Raw genomic sequence first — 15,313 nt, forward strand, 5'->3', positions numbered from 1 at the left:
TATTATCATGACAAAGAAAGATTTTGGAAAATGGCTCATATGGCAGCCTGACCTGTTGGAACAAAGTAAGCATCCTATATTCATAATATGCTCAGCCTCAATTTATTTACTATCTTTACATGTTCACAATTATTTTGGATTTTCTCAGGTTGATAATATATGGGGCCTGAAGCAGACTCTCTTCAATAAATGTCAGCTTTTCTTACTCCTGCAAATATCAGACAACTAAAGCATCACTCCTCTTTTAAACCCATACTTATTAGTATTGAAAACTTTTGTGCTCTCTCATAGTGTTCTCTGGTGATCCTGACAAGAACTAAGCAGAAACCCTTTTTGATATATCCACCTTGTTTTTAGATAAAAAATATATCAAGTGCAACTTACTATTTATTCCCAAGATGATAGTAATCCTGTCTTAAGGAGTATGAACATTTTCAAATGTGTATTTCTCTACAACCCTAAGCTTTTTATGAACCAAAAATATTTTCTGTTAATTGCATTATATTGGGAAATATTCCAAAAAATGTGTTGAGTGGGAATCACAAATTATATTCATACATGACTAGGATAATGACTGAGTATTCTTTGCACCCATGATCTATGAACAGAGTATTCTTAGTATATTAATAGATGCCATTATTTGCAGTTGAAGGCACCACTAAAGGTAGACTTCAGAGATAATATGTTCAGCATTTTCTTTTTTTAGTGAATTTTTAAAAATTTATTTATTTTTTAATAGATATTTTCATGATATACATTTCAAATGCTAGCCCAAAAATTTCCTATACCCTCCTTCTTCCCTGCTCCTCTACCCACCCACTCCCGCTTCTTGGCCCTGGCTTTCCCTTGTACTGGGGCATATAAAATTTGCAAGATCAAGGTGCCTCTCTTCCCAGTGATGGTCGACAAGGCCAACTTCTCCTACATATACAGCAAGAGATACACTAACATCCATGGAAGGTGAGAAAAACCATCACCATAAGTGGACACAAAATGAATGTTCTCCCATATATCATATTCCAAGCTTCTCCTGAAATAATATTTATTTTGATTATTTTTCAAATTTATGCTACATATAATTATCTCACATTTAGATTCTACTTTCTCAAATAATCTACCTAAACAGTGACTGATTTTTCAAACTGCTTTGAGAGGCAGCAGAGAAACCAGTGCTTACATTCCTGACCAGCACCTAGATTCTTTATTAGCCTAACCCTGAATCTATGAAAAAGCTCTTATACAATATCTGATTCTTATTGTTCTCATGGGTCAAATATAGGTATTATACTGGAATGTTTCCTAAATCTCTTTTCTTTCTAAAGCATATGATTGTTTATAATATAGTATAATTCTAATTTCATCTAATTAAGCATTAGATGAAAATAGTTTGTACATTAAAAATCCCCCCTTTAAATAATGGTTGATATTATAACCTCCAAAAAGTTCATTATTAAAGTTAACAAAAAATTATCCCATACTATATTTTGATATATTTGTATAGTAGAATCATGTTATATTATTATAATCTAAATCATTTGGTTATTACAGGCATAGAAAATATTTAAGTATGTTAGATCAAATGGAACAGTCATTGGTGGAAGTTATTATCCATGATACCTTCTTAATTTCTTCAATTTTGAATACAAATCAACCTAATATGCCCAATACAACATTTTTATAAAACTGTTTTTATGAATATTTTACTAACTGCATTAATGACTCTTATGTCACTGTGACCCAATACCAGACAGAAAGAATCTAAGGGAAGACAGACTGATATTTTTGTTGATGGTTTTAGTTTTCCTTTTATCATAGTGGCAAATACATGGTACAAGAGCCCTGGGTGACAGGAGTTTATGACAGAGACAGTTCACATGACAGTAGACACTGAAGCAGAAAGCAGGACAGGTGCTAAGCAGCACTTATCAACCTGTGTGCTGCACCTCCTTTGTCGATCCTCTATCTTCAAATTCATTTACATCACAACTTATAACAGTTGTGAAATTACAGTTATAAAACAGCAACAAAAATAATTTTACAGCTGGAGGATGCTACACGATGAAAAAACTGTATTTAAAGGTTGTACCATTTGTAAGGTAGAAAACCAATGTGAAGAGCAACCCAAGTCCTAACCCAAGATATTCAGTTTAACCATTCAGGCCCTGCTGTCTATAGATTTCATAATTGCAAAATACTGCCCCAATTTGTGCAACAAGCATTTAAAGCATTAAACTATGGCAGACAGTTTAAATTAAACCTAACATATATTATCAGAAGATTTTGTATTTATTTATTCATATCATTGTTGACCCAAGTTCCTTTTATTTTTCCATCATGACAATATTTTAGTGTATTTGATATTTATTTATTGGAAACATCGAATATGAAGAGCAGTGTATGAGCAGTATAAATCAGCCACCAGTAAGCAATCATGGCTTCTGGCATACTTCATCTTCCTGTCTCTCAGGTGGACTCACAATGTCCCTCAAAATTATTCTCCAGGAGAAAGTTTGTGGCTGAAGCACTTCACCTACACTTAAGTAGTTCTTCTGGATGTAAGGACTCCAACCCTCCCAATTTCATTATTATAATCTTTCAGCTCTTTAAGAGTAGACACAGTGTTTCTTATATGTTGTCAGTCAGCCAGAGGTAACTTGGATGAACGGACTTTTACATTTTAAATTAACAGTTGTCTCTACCCTAGAACCCTACTTGCCATGAGATCCGATCTTAAAAATCAGTGTCTTCTAAATTTTGATTATTTATTTCGGCAGCAGTGTTTTTCAGAAGACTCCCCATCTAGCTTTCTCAACTTTGAATCTCTGAGAAAATAATTATGAGAATCTGGGTCTGCCGTTGTGAATATTCCCACTGTACGCTCATATGATTTTCCCTATCTCTTGCAGCCAGAGTAAATTTCCAGAGAGCAGAGTTTTCTAGTAAAGGAAGGGTAACGTATGCAGGCTCTTACAACTCAGCCAACTGAATGAACTTTAAATGACTGCACACAAATGTGTGCTCTGTTGTGATCCACATACTTAGACTCCGTGGCATCGAAATGACAAAGGTATGGATGGAGAAAGTGGCATACGTCACGTGAGTGGCGACACCCTGTTTTTATGGTTTAAAAGAGGAAAGGAGCCAGAGGCAGAACAGTCAAAGGAAACAGGAAAGAAATCACACAGAAGAGAAGAAACGTGAAAGTAGTGAACTGTAAAAATCTGTCAGAGGCCAGAAAAGGTGCTGCACATGTTTGTATTAGTTTAAGAGTAAAGAGAAGGTTAGGAAGCAGCCAGAAGCAGGGAGGCAGGTGTTCCTATTGTTGTTCTCTGAGTGCTAATGGAATGGCATTTCCAGCAAACAGTTGGCAGCATGTGCAGAACTTTGACTCATGTCTGGAGACAGTTCAATAAAGCAGATCTTCCCCTTCCAGAAACGTACCAATGTGCTGAGATTAAATGGGAGATGTGATCACCCCCCGTCTCTTGCTCTGCTAACCACAGGCTTGACCTTGATGCTACTTCAATCATCTCTATGCCCACAGAGTAGGAAATTGTAGCTACGGCATGTTCTTTTATCTATGGATGCTGTGGCTTTAAGAGATTTAAAATACACATTTCTCAAAGGAAGTTTAAATTTAGCCCCAAAGGCTTCATTCTGCATACCCTAATTTCATAGGTATCTGGTGAATTTGATTTTATTTTTTACGATGATAAATATCTTTTATGCCAACCTATAGCTCATATTCAGGGAATGAGTTATGCCAAAGAAAGAAAAAATGTAGTGTTTTGAAAGATTTTCTGTCAAGTAAAAAGAAACTAGAGCCATACACCACACAAAGACATTTCAGACAGGAACAGGCCACCTGTGCAATGCTGTACAGAGTTATAAGATTGATATAAATTTCCTACTATCTAATGATGTCTACATGCACGAATCAGTTATCACTCATGCATCCATGGTGATGCGAGTGCAAACAAACCTAGCACAGTGCCAACTGTATGAGTGTGTAGCACATAAATCCTCTGAGCATTCAATCCGTTCTCATGTTGCATAATAAAGTTTTAAATCTTTCAGGACATTCGCTGTCAGCTTGATTATAGCTATTTTTCCGAACTTTATTTTTGAAATTTACTTTGAGGATTATTTAGTTTTATTTCACTTTTTATGTGAAGGGGTACTTAGCTTGCATATATGTCAGGGTACCATATATGTGCACTACTCTGAACTTCAGAAAAGGACATTGGATATTTTTGGAACTGAAGTGAAAGGTATTTGTTAGCTTCCATGTAGGTGTTGGGACTCAAACCCAGGTCTTCTGGAACACTGGTCAAATCTCTGGATTACTGGGCCATGTCAGTAGCTCTAATCTTTTTGTTTGTTTAGTTGGTTGATTGGATAATTTTTGTTGTTGTTGTTTGTTTGGTAGTCATTTTGCTTTAACCTTTTTTTGATGCTACTGAAGACTATGGACAAGAATTTTAAAATATGGACAACATTTAAAATAAGCAATGTTGTTATTAAATTTCATTGATTGTTTAGCCATTGATATAACTGAGATAGAAATATACATGAAATATAAAATAGAACAAAAATACTAAAGAAGTTGAAGAAGCGTATTCAAAGTAAAATATACATGAATATAAAGATTATTTTTTTAAATTTGTTTGAAACTAAAAACTCATTTTAAAGCAAAATGAATTGATAAAATGGATAAAAACTATATTTTTTAACCTGATGAAATGTTAATGGGAAGAATTACCTTAATATAATTATTTAATTAATATAATCAATATATTTATTATAACATTAATATTTATATATCAGTATATTATATGCAGTTAATGTAATTAAGTAATATAATTTGTCCATTGCATTAGTGAATTGGTTAATAAAATATAATTGTTAAAAATAAGTATGCAAGGAATTCTTATTTTATTTTTACAAATAGATAATGAATTCTAAGAGACACCCTTAAACTTCAGAGTGATTATAATGTTTTCTGTGATATATTATCATCCAGTATTTGAATATATTATTTTCAATCTGGTATCAATCAATCTGATAGAAAGTTTACTTAAGAAATTACTCATGAAAATTATAAACCTAGGTATGAAAGTCCAAGGTAGTAGGCTGTAATGTGCTGAGGTAAGCATGGGCTTCAACCTCAGTCTCACCTTTAAAACCAAACAATAAAATAGGAAGAAAGGAAGAAAGGAAGAAAGGAAGAAAGAAAGGAAGGAAGGAAGGAAGGAAGGAAGGAAGGAAGGAAGGAAGGAAGGAAGGAAGGAGGGAGGGAGGGAGGGAGGGAAGGAAGGAAGGAAGGAAGGAAGGAAGGAAGGAAAGGAAAGAAGGAAGGAAAGAAAGAAAGGCAGATGGACAGGAGGGAGGGAGGGAAAGAGAGAGAGGCAGACAGGCAGAGCAACAGAGATGAAGACAGAGACAGAGGAAAAACATTAAAATGTACAATGGTGACAGTAAGGTTTGTTGGTCAACCTGACACAAATCATATATCTGGGAAGAGTCTCAAATCAGGCTGAGCAGAAGCAAACAAGCCAGCCATCCTCACATAGGTACTCAATTTTCTCTTCTCATGCCTGTGGAAGTGATGGAACTAAGTACTTCAAGCTATTGAAGTTTGGATTTCTACCACTCATGGACTGTAACCTAGACTTGGAAGCCAAATGCATACTACTGTCTTCCCCTAGATTCATTATTATGATTAGGATTAGGAGTTCTTTTATTTACCGTCCTGACATTGCCCCGCCCCCTTCCTGGTCTGCCTTCCCATAGTTCTTCATCCCTCATCACATTCCTCCTCCCTCCTGTCTCCAAGAGGATGCTCCCTACACCAGCCAGGCTTCCTATCCCTGTTGCTTCAAGTATATCTTCTCTCAATGAGGCCAGACCAGGCAGTCTTCTGCTCTATATGTGTCAGGGGCCTCATATCAGCCAGTGTATGCTGCCTGCTTAGTGACTCAGTGCCTGAGAGATCTCAGGATCCAGGTTAGATGTGCCTGCTAGTCTTCCTATGGGGACAACCTCCGCCTCCTCAGCTTCTTCCAGCCTTTCCCTAATTCAACCACAGGGGTCACCAACTTCAGTCCAATGATTGGGTGTAAGTACTTGTATCTGAGTCAGCTGCTTGTTGAGCTTCTCAGAAGACATCCATGCTAGGCTCCTGTCTGTATGCACATCATAGCATCAGTAATAGTGTCAAGCCTTGGGCCTCCCCTTGAGATGAATCCCAAGTTGGGCCAGTCACTGGACCACCTTTTCCTTGGGCTCTTCTCCATTTTTGTCCCTGCAGTTCATTTAGAGAGGAATAATTCTGTTGTTGTTGTTGTTGTTGTTGTTCTGTTTGCTTGGTTATTTTTTGTTTTTTGTTTTTTTGTTGGCTGTGAGGTGGCAACCCCATCCCTCCACTTGATGCCCTATCTTTCTACTAGAGGTAGACTCTGCAAGTTCCCTCTCCCCACTGTTGGGCATTTCATCTAAGGCCCCTCTCTTTGAATTATGAGATTCCTTCACCTCCCAGGCTTCTGGTGCTTTCTAGAGGCTCTCGCTCTTCTACCAAATACAGAGGTTGCATATTTCTATTCATTTTGTTGGCTCTCAGGGCTTCTCTCCTGCCAATCAGGCCCCTCTTCCATACCTGATCCTGTTTCTATTTTCCCCTCCCCCTCCCCTCTCTCATCCAGATCCCTCCCTCCCTCTGACTCCTGTGATTATTTTCTTCTCACTCCCAAGTGGGAGCATCCTCATTTGGGCCCTTCTTTTTCTTAACTTTCTTGATTATATCCTAGGTGTTCGATAGTTTTTTGACTAATATTTATTAGTGAGTACATACCATGCATGTCCTTTTGGGTCTGAGTTACTTCACTCAGGATGATATTTTCTAGTTCTATTCATTTGACTGCAAAATTCATGATGTCCTTGTTCTTAACAGCTGACTAGTATTCCATTGTATAAATAAACCACATTTTCTGTATCCATTCTTCCATTGTAGGGCATATGGGTGGTTTACAGCTTCTGGCTATTATAAATAAGACTTCTATAAACATAGTGGAGCATGTGTCCTTCTTTCTTGTTGGAGCACCTTTTGGGTATATGCCCAAGAGTGGTATAGTTGGGTTTTCAGGTAGATCTATTTCCATTTTCTGAGGAACCTCCAGATTGATTTCCAGAGTGTACCAGTTTGCAATTTCACCAGCAATGGGAGAGTGTTACTCTTTCCCCACATCCTCCCTAACATGTGCTGTCACATAAGACATTCTGGTTGATATAAGGTGGAATCTTAGAGTCATTTTGATTTGTATTTCCATGATGACCAAGAGCTTTTGACATTTCTTTTAATGCTTCTGGGTCATTTGAGACTCTTCTGTTGTGAATTCGCTGTTAGCTCTGTAGCTCATATTTTTTAACCTTCTTCGAGAATTGTGTGCATGGATGCAAAGCATTTTGATCACATGCTCCCTCCCACACTCTTGCTCCTACCTCTTTGTGTTCCCCATAAACCCCTCAGTTGCTTTTCCCCTTGCATGTTCATCATAGCAACACCAACAACAAAACTAGGACACAGGAAGCTGCCAGAAATTAGTTTTAAACTGTGACATAATTTTAGAGCTGGCCACCTAGCCTAAATTCTATATTTTTTATAGTTTAGGAAACATAGGCCAAAAGTACTTATCATTTCTTCCTCAAGAATACTCTGATTCTATTATGACTTAACTCATTTGTTTTAATGATAAGAAAGAGATATCATGATGTAGATGGCATTCTGAGTTGGGGATTCAGTTTTAAGTATTAATAAGGTCTGTCACAGAAAATACATCAATTGCCCTCAACTTTCACTGTCTACACAAATGAGATTTTGTGTTACACTATTTGTAATGTTTAATATAACTCCTAATTTTTTTGAGTATACAAAAAGACCGTTAAGAATGAATTATGTGATTAGATGGAAATTATTACTTGGTAAATATATGGTATTATTTTTATTGTTAAAGAGCATGTATTTCAAAATAGACACACTCAATTCAGATTTGTTTTAACCCAGCAACATTGATTGGCATGTTGCAATTAATGTGCTTCTTTCTGTGGGTTTTAACTTTCTTTTTTGTTCTATGTTCTAAGTGACTCATTTGTTTGACATGTTATTAACAGTAGCCCATAGCTAGAACGTTTTCAATGATCACAAATCCCAAATGTAATGAAGTGGAAGCTAATGCTTTATGTCCTTTTTCTCATATCAGCACAGGGTAAAAATCATACTGCATTTTATAACATCTGCAGGTCATGATAAAATTGAGCTCCCAGCCAAATAAAACTCATACTGTATGGCTACTGCCAGAAGGCTAAGGGCTGTACTGAAGAATAGACCACAGATTTATTAATGAGCAATCCTACTGTAATTGAATTATCCAGTGTTTTATTTGTTGCAATACATTATTCAATCAATGACCCTTTATTGAATTCCTACTCTTTCCCAGATAGCAAGCTAGAGAAATAGTAGCAGCTGTTATGTAAAGTGGATTGTAAAACCAGGAGCTTGAAATAAAGATGAAATTGAAAGCTCATTAATAAAAATTACAATGTATGAATGAATGGTCACAATGGAGTTCAGACAAAGAAGGCACATAAGAATAGTATGCTGGCACTATAATCAAAACAGACATGTTGCAAAATTGACTGAGGTTTGGACCTTCTTGCATTTAACAAAGAGATCAAAAGTAAAAATTTATACAGAATCAGTATTGTTCACTTAGACATGGCTAATTCTTATTAACGTTTTTTTTGCAGAAAACATGCACAGGCCTTATGTTTATGTATTGTACCTCTTCTATTTATCTGTCCTTAAATTTTGACTTAAGATTTGGATAAATCTGAATGTAGCAATAAGCAAATTAGATGAGCCAACAAGAAAACTGTTTACAGCAATCCTAAATTTTTTAAATCACTGGATAATTTTATTCTGTAGAAATTAAGATTTTAACTTAAAGAACTTGACTCAGAGAAGTCTTAGTTTCCATCAGGAGGAAGGATTGTGAATGTACTCGGATGGAGAAATGTGTTCTTACTGCATGCCACCACATTATCTCAGGTCATGAAGTACGGGAGAACTGTCAATTACAACTAGAAAAATGCTTTTTATAAACCACACAAAATATTAGGATGCAAGTAACTAGATTTGGGATAACTCTAAAATAATATATGAGGAAAAGAACAGATCAGGTTAATTCCAGCACTTTTCTAACAGCCACAGGATAATAACTTACCTTAAGTCATTTGTTATTCTGATCAAGACCAGTAGCACAATCCAGGTAGTGCAGAAATGCTCTGAAACTTACTGTGGCCAGAGACTGAGTTATGCTCAAGGACAAATCTACCATGTCCCATAGCTTTGCTGTAAAGACACAAATCATAGTGTCATTTCTGTGTTGTAGTGACAGTGGAAATCCCCTTGTGGGGATGCCAACTTTTGCATAGTTTGATTTTGTTTAGTATCAGTGATAAAAAGGGCACTGGTGGCTTAACCTCAAGTACAAACTATAGTTCTCAGGCAAACAGAGCAAGATTCCTGCAAAGTCATAACAGAACTAGGAAGGGTAATGAACTACTGAGTGATTGACAGCAGGATATGGATTTGTCTATGCAATGGGATCCAACACTTGATTTTTCTTCGTTTTGCTTTTCTAATGATTGATTCTGTTGAGTTCTTTTTTTCACTTTTTAAAAAAAAATTAATATTTTTTATTACGTATTTTCCTCAATTACATTTCCAATGCTATCGCAAAAGTCCCCCATACCCTCCCCCCCCCCACTTCCCTACCCACCCATTCCCATTTTTTTTGGCCCTGGCGTTCCCCTGTACTGGGGCATATAAAGTTTGCAAGTCCAATGGGCCTCTCTTTCCAGTGATGGCCGACTAGGCCATCTTTTGATACATATGCAGCTAGAGTCAAGAGCTCCTGGGTACTGGTTAGTTCATCATGTTGTTCCAACTATAGGGTTGCAGATCCCTTTAGCTCCTTGGGTACTTTCTCTAGCTCCTCCATTGGGAGCCCTGTGATCCATCCAATAGCTGACTGTGAGCATCCACTTCTGTGTTTGCTAGGACCCGGCATAGTCTCACAAGAGACAGCTATATCTGGGTCCTTTCAGCAAAATCTTGCTAGTGTATGCAATGGTGTCAGCGTTTGGAAGCTGATTATGGGGTGGATCCCTGGATATGGCAGTCTCTAGATGGTCCATCCTTTCGTCACATCTCCAAACTTTGTCTCTGTAACTCCTTCCATGGGTGTTTTGTTCCCAATTCTAAGGAGGAGCACAGTGTCCACACTTTGGTCTTCATTCTTCTTGAGTTCTGTGCGTTTAGCAAATTGTATCTTATATCTTGGGTATCCTCAGTTTTGGGTTAATATCCACTTATCAGTGAGTACATATTGTGTGAGTTCCTTTGTGATTGTGTTACCTCACTCAGGATGACGCCCTCCAGGTCCATCCATTTGGCTAGGGATTTCATAAATTCATTCTTTTTAATAGCTGAGTAGTACTCCATTGTGTAAATATACCACATTTCTGTCTTCATTCCTCTGTTGAGGGGCATCTGGGTTCTTTCCAGCTTCTGGTTATTATAAATAATCTCTAAGAATCCTAATTTGGAAGCCCAGTGTGGTGACACAGAGCTTTAATCCCAGCACTTGGAAGGAAGTGGCAGGCAGATTTCTGAGTTCGAGGCCAGCCCGGTCTACAGAGTGAGTTCCAGGACAGCCAGGGCTACACAAAGAAACCCTGTCTCAAAAAACAAAAAACAAAAAAACAAACAAGAAAAACAAAACAAAACAAAACAAAAACAAAAACTAAAAACAAAAAATAAAGAATTCTGATTTGGAAGCCACACTAAATGGTGTTGGTTTCTGTTTCTGTGTCTGATTTCCTAAATTCATAAGATGGCAATTTATATCATAGCAACTCAAAGGAAGTTGAAGGTTCCCCCCCCCAAAAAAAAAATCTTACCATTGGTTTAATATAAGTCCTGGTCTTGTATTTAGTGTCATAGGATGAAAGTCAGGATCCAGTATTGGAAAGCAAATCAAGGTTTTTCGAGGAGACGTAGTAAACAGTGGAGTATGTTTGGAAGAGTGTGCCTAGTCTTGCCTGCACTGTTCCGTTTTGTAGTGACAGTAAGAGAAGCATCACAGGAAAAAAAACAAGTATTCTTTTAAATCACCTGTAAAACACATTTCTCCAGCACACAGGCGAGACTTCTGTGCTCCTCGTGGATGTCTGCATGTTTTGACTTCTACATCCAAGCAAATCATAACTCAACTCACTTACCACAAAGGTTGGTTGTTTTGTTTGTTTTTAACCACTAAAATTCCAATATTTTCAGTTTGTAGCTTTGCTTTCTGTTTTTGTTCATTCGTTTATTTTTGCTATGACTCTCTAAAATGTGTCACTCTACCATGCTATTTGATTCATTTACTTAGTGTTTTTGTTCCTCTCTCACTCATGACCATGTTAACATGCTGGCTCCCTGTGTTTTTGTGCTTGGTTTACTGTTATGTCTCCATTGCCTGGAACACAATATCCTGTCCACAGAATAAGCATTGGTGAGTTGCTTGTCAAATGAAGGAACAAAGAGAATTTTTTAGGACCGTGAAAAGAATTTAGCACATGTAGCCAAAGGCAATTATGAAACTCAAGGGCAGTTTATCTTTAAAAGGATTCCTCAACCAACCTTAGCTCACTTTTCTTCTTTTATCATATAGCCCATGCTCTATAGAGGGCTGGAAGTGTAGGGTCTGCCCCTGCTCCTGTAGAATACCCATTGCTCCACAATTGCAACCAAACCATCCTCAGCTCAATGCCTCTACATATAGTTGACCTATACATTCACACACACACACACACACACACACACACACACACACACACACACACACACATTATCTTTAGTCACAAACACCCTACATATTTTATTCATATTGTCATTTACTTGAAGGTGAGAAGGCATTATTTCTGATGAACTGATTCTTGTGTCCTTGCTGTTAGAATAAAAGTTGGTAACGTTGATTTTTGTGTATCACATATTTCTTTTAAAATTTGAAGCACATATTTACGCATTTACAGAAACATCAGCTTCTTTAAGAAAGAACACAATCAAGTTCTAAATTATAATCGATACGTCAGAATACTTGGATAATGCAATTATGTAGGTTGTTGAATTTTTATTAGTGGAACAAAAACAAACATGTCCCATAAAATGAGCTGGATAATGCAAAAGAATCATAAAATACAAATACTTTACAGTGCAGATATAAAAAAGTCTGGTTGTTAGAAAGTATAATAATATCTAATAATACTATGACAGAGTATGTTTATATTACCAACAATCTTAATGTAATAAGAAAATTTTAGGTAGTATCAGTATAAATATTTTTATAAAAGCAAAGATGACATGCAGATGATTTTAGTTAATTCACCAGATCACATAGTGGGATAGTGGTAAGAGGATTCCTGGAGAACATAGATCTGACTTCATATACCTTGGTGATCATCTAGGATGAAAGATTCTGAAAGGGAAAATGAAGCAGAGTGCAACAAAGTGTTAATCAGTGAATTACTGTCAGAAAAAGGTTTCTAATGGAGAGGATATTAACCTGAATCTGGGAGGAACCTGGGAGCGTTACTGTACAGATGTGGCTAGGAAAACTTACTCCAGAATTTACAAATATATTAAAGTAGAATGTGGAAAAGGATAGAGAAAGGCAGAATGGGAGGAAACATATACATATATCTCAAATATATGTATAGAGAATATATTTGCAAAGAAAGCATACATATGCTTATATATATTTAATATACATCCATATATTTACATATGTGTGATTTACCTTACTCTCCAGAATAGCCATACTTATTAAATAAGTAAATAATTTAAAAGATAGTATATATATATATATATATATATATATATATATATATGTGTGTGTGTGTGTATATATATATATAATGCCTATATATTTGCAATGTATAGATATATGCCTATGCATGTGCATGTGAGTGTGTGTGTGTGAGTGTGCGTCTGTGTGTGTGTGTGTGTGTGCATGTGTGTGCAATTTAACTTACTTCCCAGAAAAGCTATACATTTCATTAAGTAATTTAGCAGAAGTAGACAATGACTACCAGGTAGGAAATATTTGAATGAGATAGTCCTGAGAGAATTTACAGTGTTTCAATGTAGATTAGGAAGATCATGAAAAAGAGGAAATTGTTAGAGATAAAGAGCTACAGAGAAGCTGAATTCTCAGCCCATATCCTTTGGACTTATTGTTTGATTTCTTGTGGGAAGTGGGCATGATGTAGGATTTGCACACAGGAAATTTCCAAAAAACAAAACAATATAAAACAAAACAAAAACCCTGGCACTCACAGTAACTGATTTTTCTCTTTCTTTTCCTTTTTATAGTGTTTTGTTTTACCTTATATGGGATAGAGTTTCCTAGTGGCCCTGCCTAGCCTCTAATGCTCTACATAGACTTGGCTGGATTTGAACTCATAGATATTAGTATGCCTCTAGTTCCCAAATGATGGGCTTAAAGGCATGCACCATCTCTCAGGAAAAAAATGTTCTTGATCAGCATTTACATAGCATATAAACTAATCGAGAAAATGTTTATTTGTGGCTATGAAGAAAATAAGCAATTTTAAATCCCAAATGAGCAACTTAAAATCTATATAACATTAGGTAAACGTATAATGTCACTAAGCCACATTATTTGTTTTCCTCTAATACACTGACATGAAGATAATGGATTAACCTCTTCCTTTTAAAATTTTCTGTTACAATATATAAAAACCAGATTTGAGAGCTAATATAATTTGTGCTTAGTTGCTCAAATTTTTGTCACTACAGTTAATTTGCCTGCTCCTATGAAGGAAATGTTAGAGAATAAATAGGTCTATGAATAGTTTAACACAGCAGTAGGGTAGAGATGATGCTCTGAGCTAGTTGGGATCATTTATAAATGCCAGATACTAGGAGAGGGAGAGACACTAAGTGTCAAATATTATGCTGTAGAAGTTAAATTGTCAATATACATGGGAAAATTAATCTGAGAGTTTTAAGAAAGAGTGGGATGAATGTGATTTAAGGAGCTTCTAGATAATACACACAAAAAGGCCAATATTTTTTAAAACTTAGGAAGTATTTCTAAAATCCACATGGAAGCACAATGTATCGAAACTAGTGAAGGAGGTATTAAACACAAAGAACAATTAGATAACACTAAACCTTAGTTGAAGTTAGACTCTGGAGCCATTGTAATAAATAGTGGCTTGGTACTGATATAAACACACATTTATCCATTGAATATTGTAGCAGACCAATAGCAAAACTACACAGTTACAATATCTATGTATATGTTTTGGTGATAGACTACTCAGCAAATGCTTCTGAGACATGTAGATAGCCACAAGCACCGTGGAAGATGTCTCATTCACTACTATCATTAATACAAAATACATAGAACTTTAAACAAAATCACTGAAGTGAAACCTTCCAGTTCTTTGGGAAGTTAGTTATGTCAAATGATGTTGTGCTGGGGCACACAGGTGAAAGGATGTCTTGCTAAAGCAAACGCATGAAAGACTGTTTTCCTGAAGCAGACACAGGTGAACGGATGTTTTGATATATCAAACACAAAAGAACCCAGGATGACTGAGTATAAATATGACCCCACAGACAGTGGGAGAGGAGCACTGAGCCTTGGTTTGGTTTGTTACAGCTAATTATTCTTCACTAACGACAGGCATGTGTTGGTTTATCTTACATAGCATTATTGAGCTCTTCCAAAGGAAAGCTCGCCTAAAAACTGCTTGTGACTAGTTTCTGGAGCAAAAGTGGTGGTCTCACCTGTGAACATAGTAGTGACAGTACTCCTAGTAGAAGTGCTCTCTCTGGGAGGGAAAGAAATTCTAATCACAATGGGAGGAAGCAAACAACTTTGTTTACCAGTTGTGAACAACTCTGAGAAGAAAAACTTAAAAATACGTTTAAAGGAGGACATGGTTCTTTCATCTTACATAATCTCAAATGTCTAACCATCATGACTCCAGTATGTTGTCTGGTAAAGGGTACATGAACGAGTGAAGCTTTGTTGAAGAATGGAAGAGATCTAGAGTGGCCACGAGAGACTATATATATATATATATGTCAAGGCTAAGAACAAAAACAACCAAACAAACAAAAAACAGAAAACAAAAATAAAAAAAATACACTATATAGTACATTGTGCTCCTAACTAGA

Source organism: Mus caroli, unplaced genomic scaffold (genome assembly GCF_978045245.1).
Source record: "Mus caroli unplaced genomic scaffold, Mus_caroli_1 scaffold_10, whole genome shotgun sequence".
Classification (NCBI taxonomy): Eukaryota; Metazoa; Chordata; class Mammalia; order Rodentia; family Muridae; genus Mus; species Mus caroli.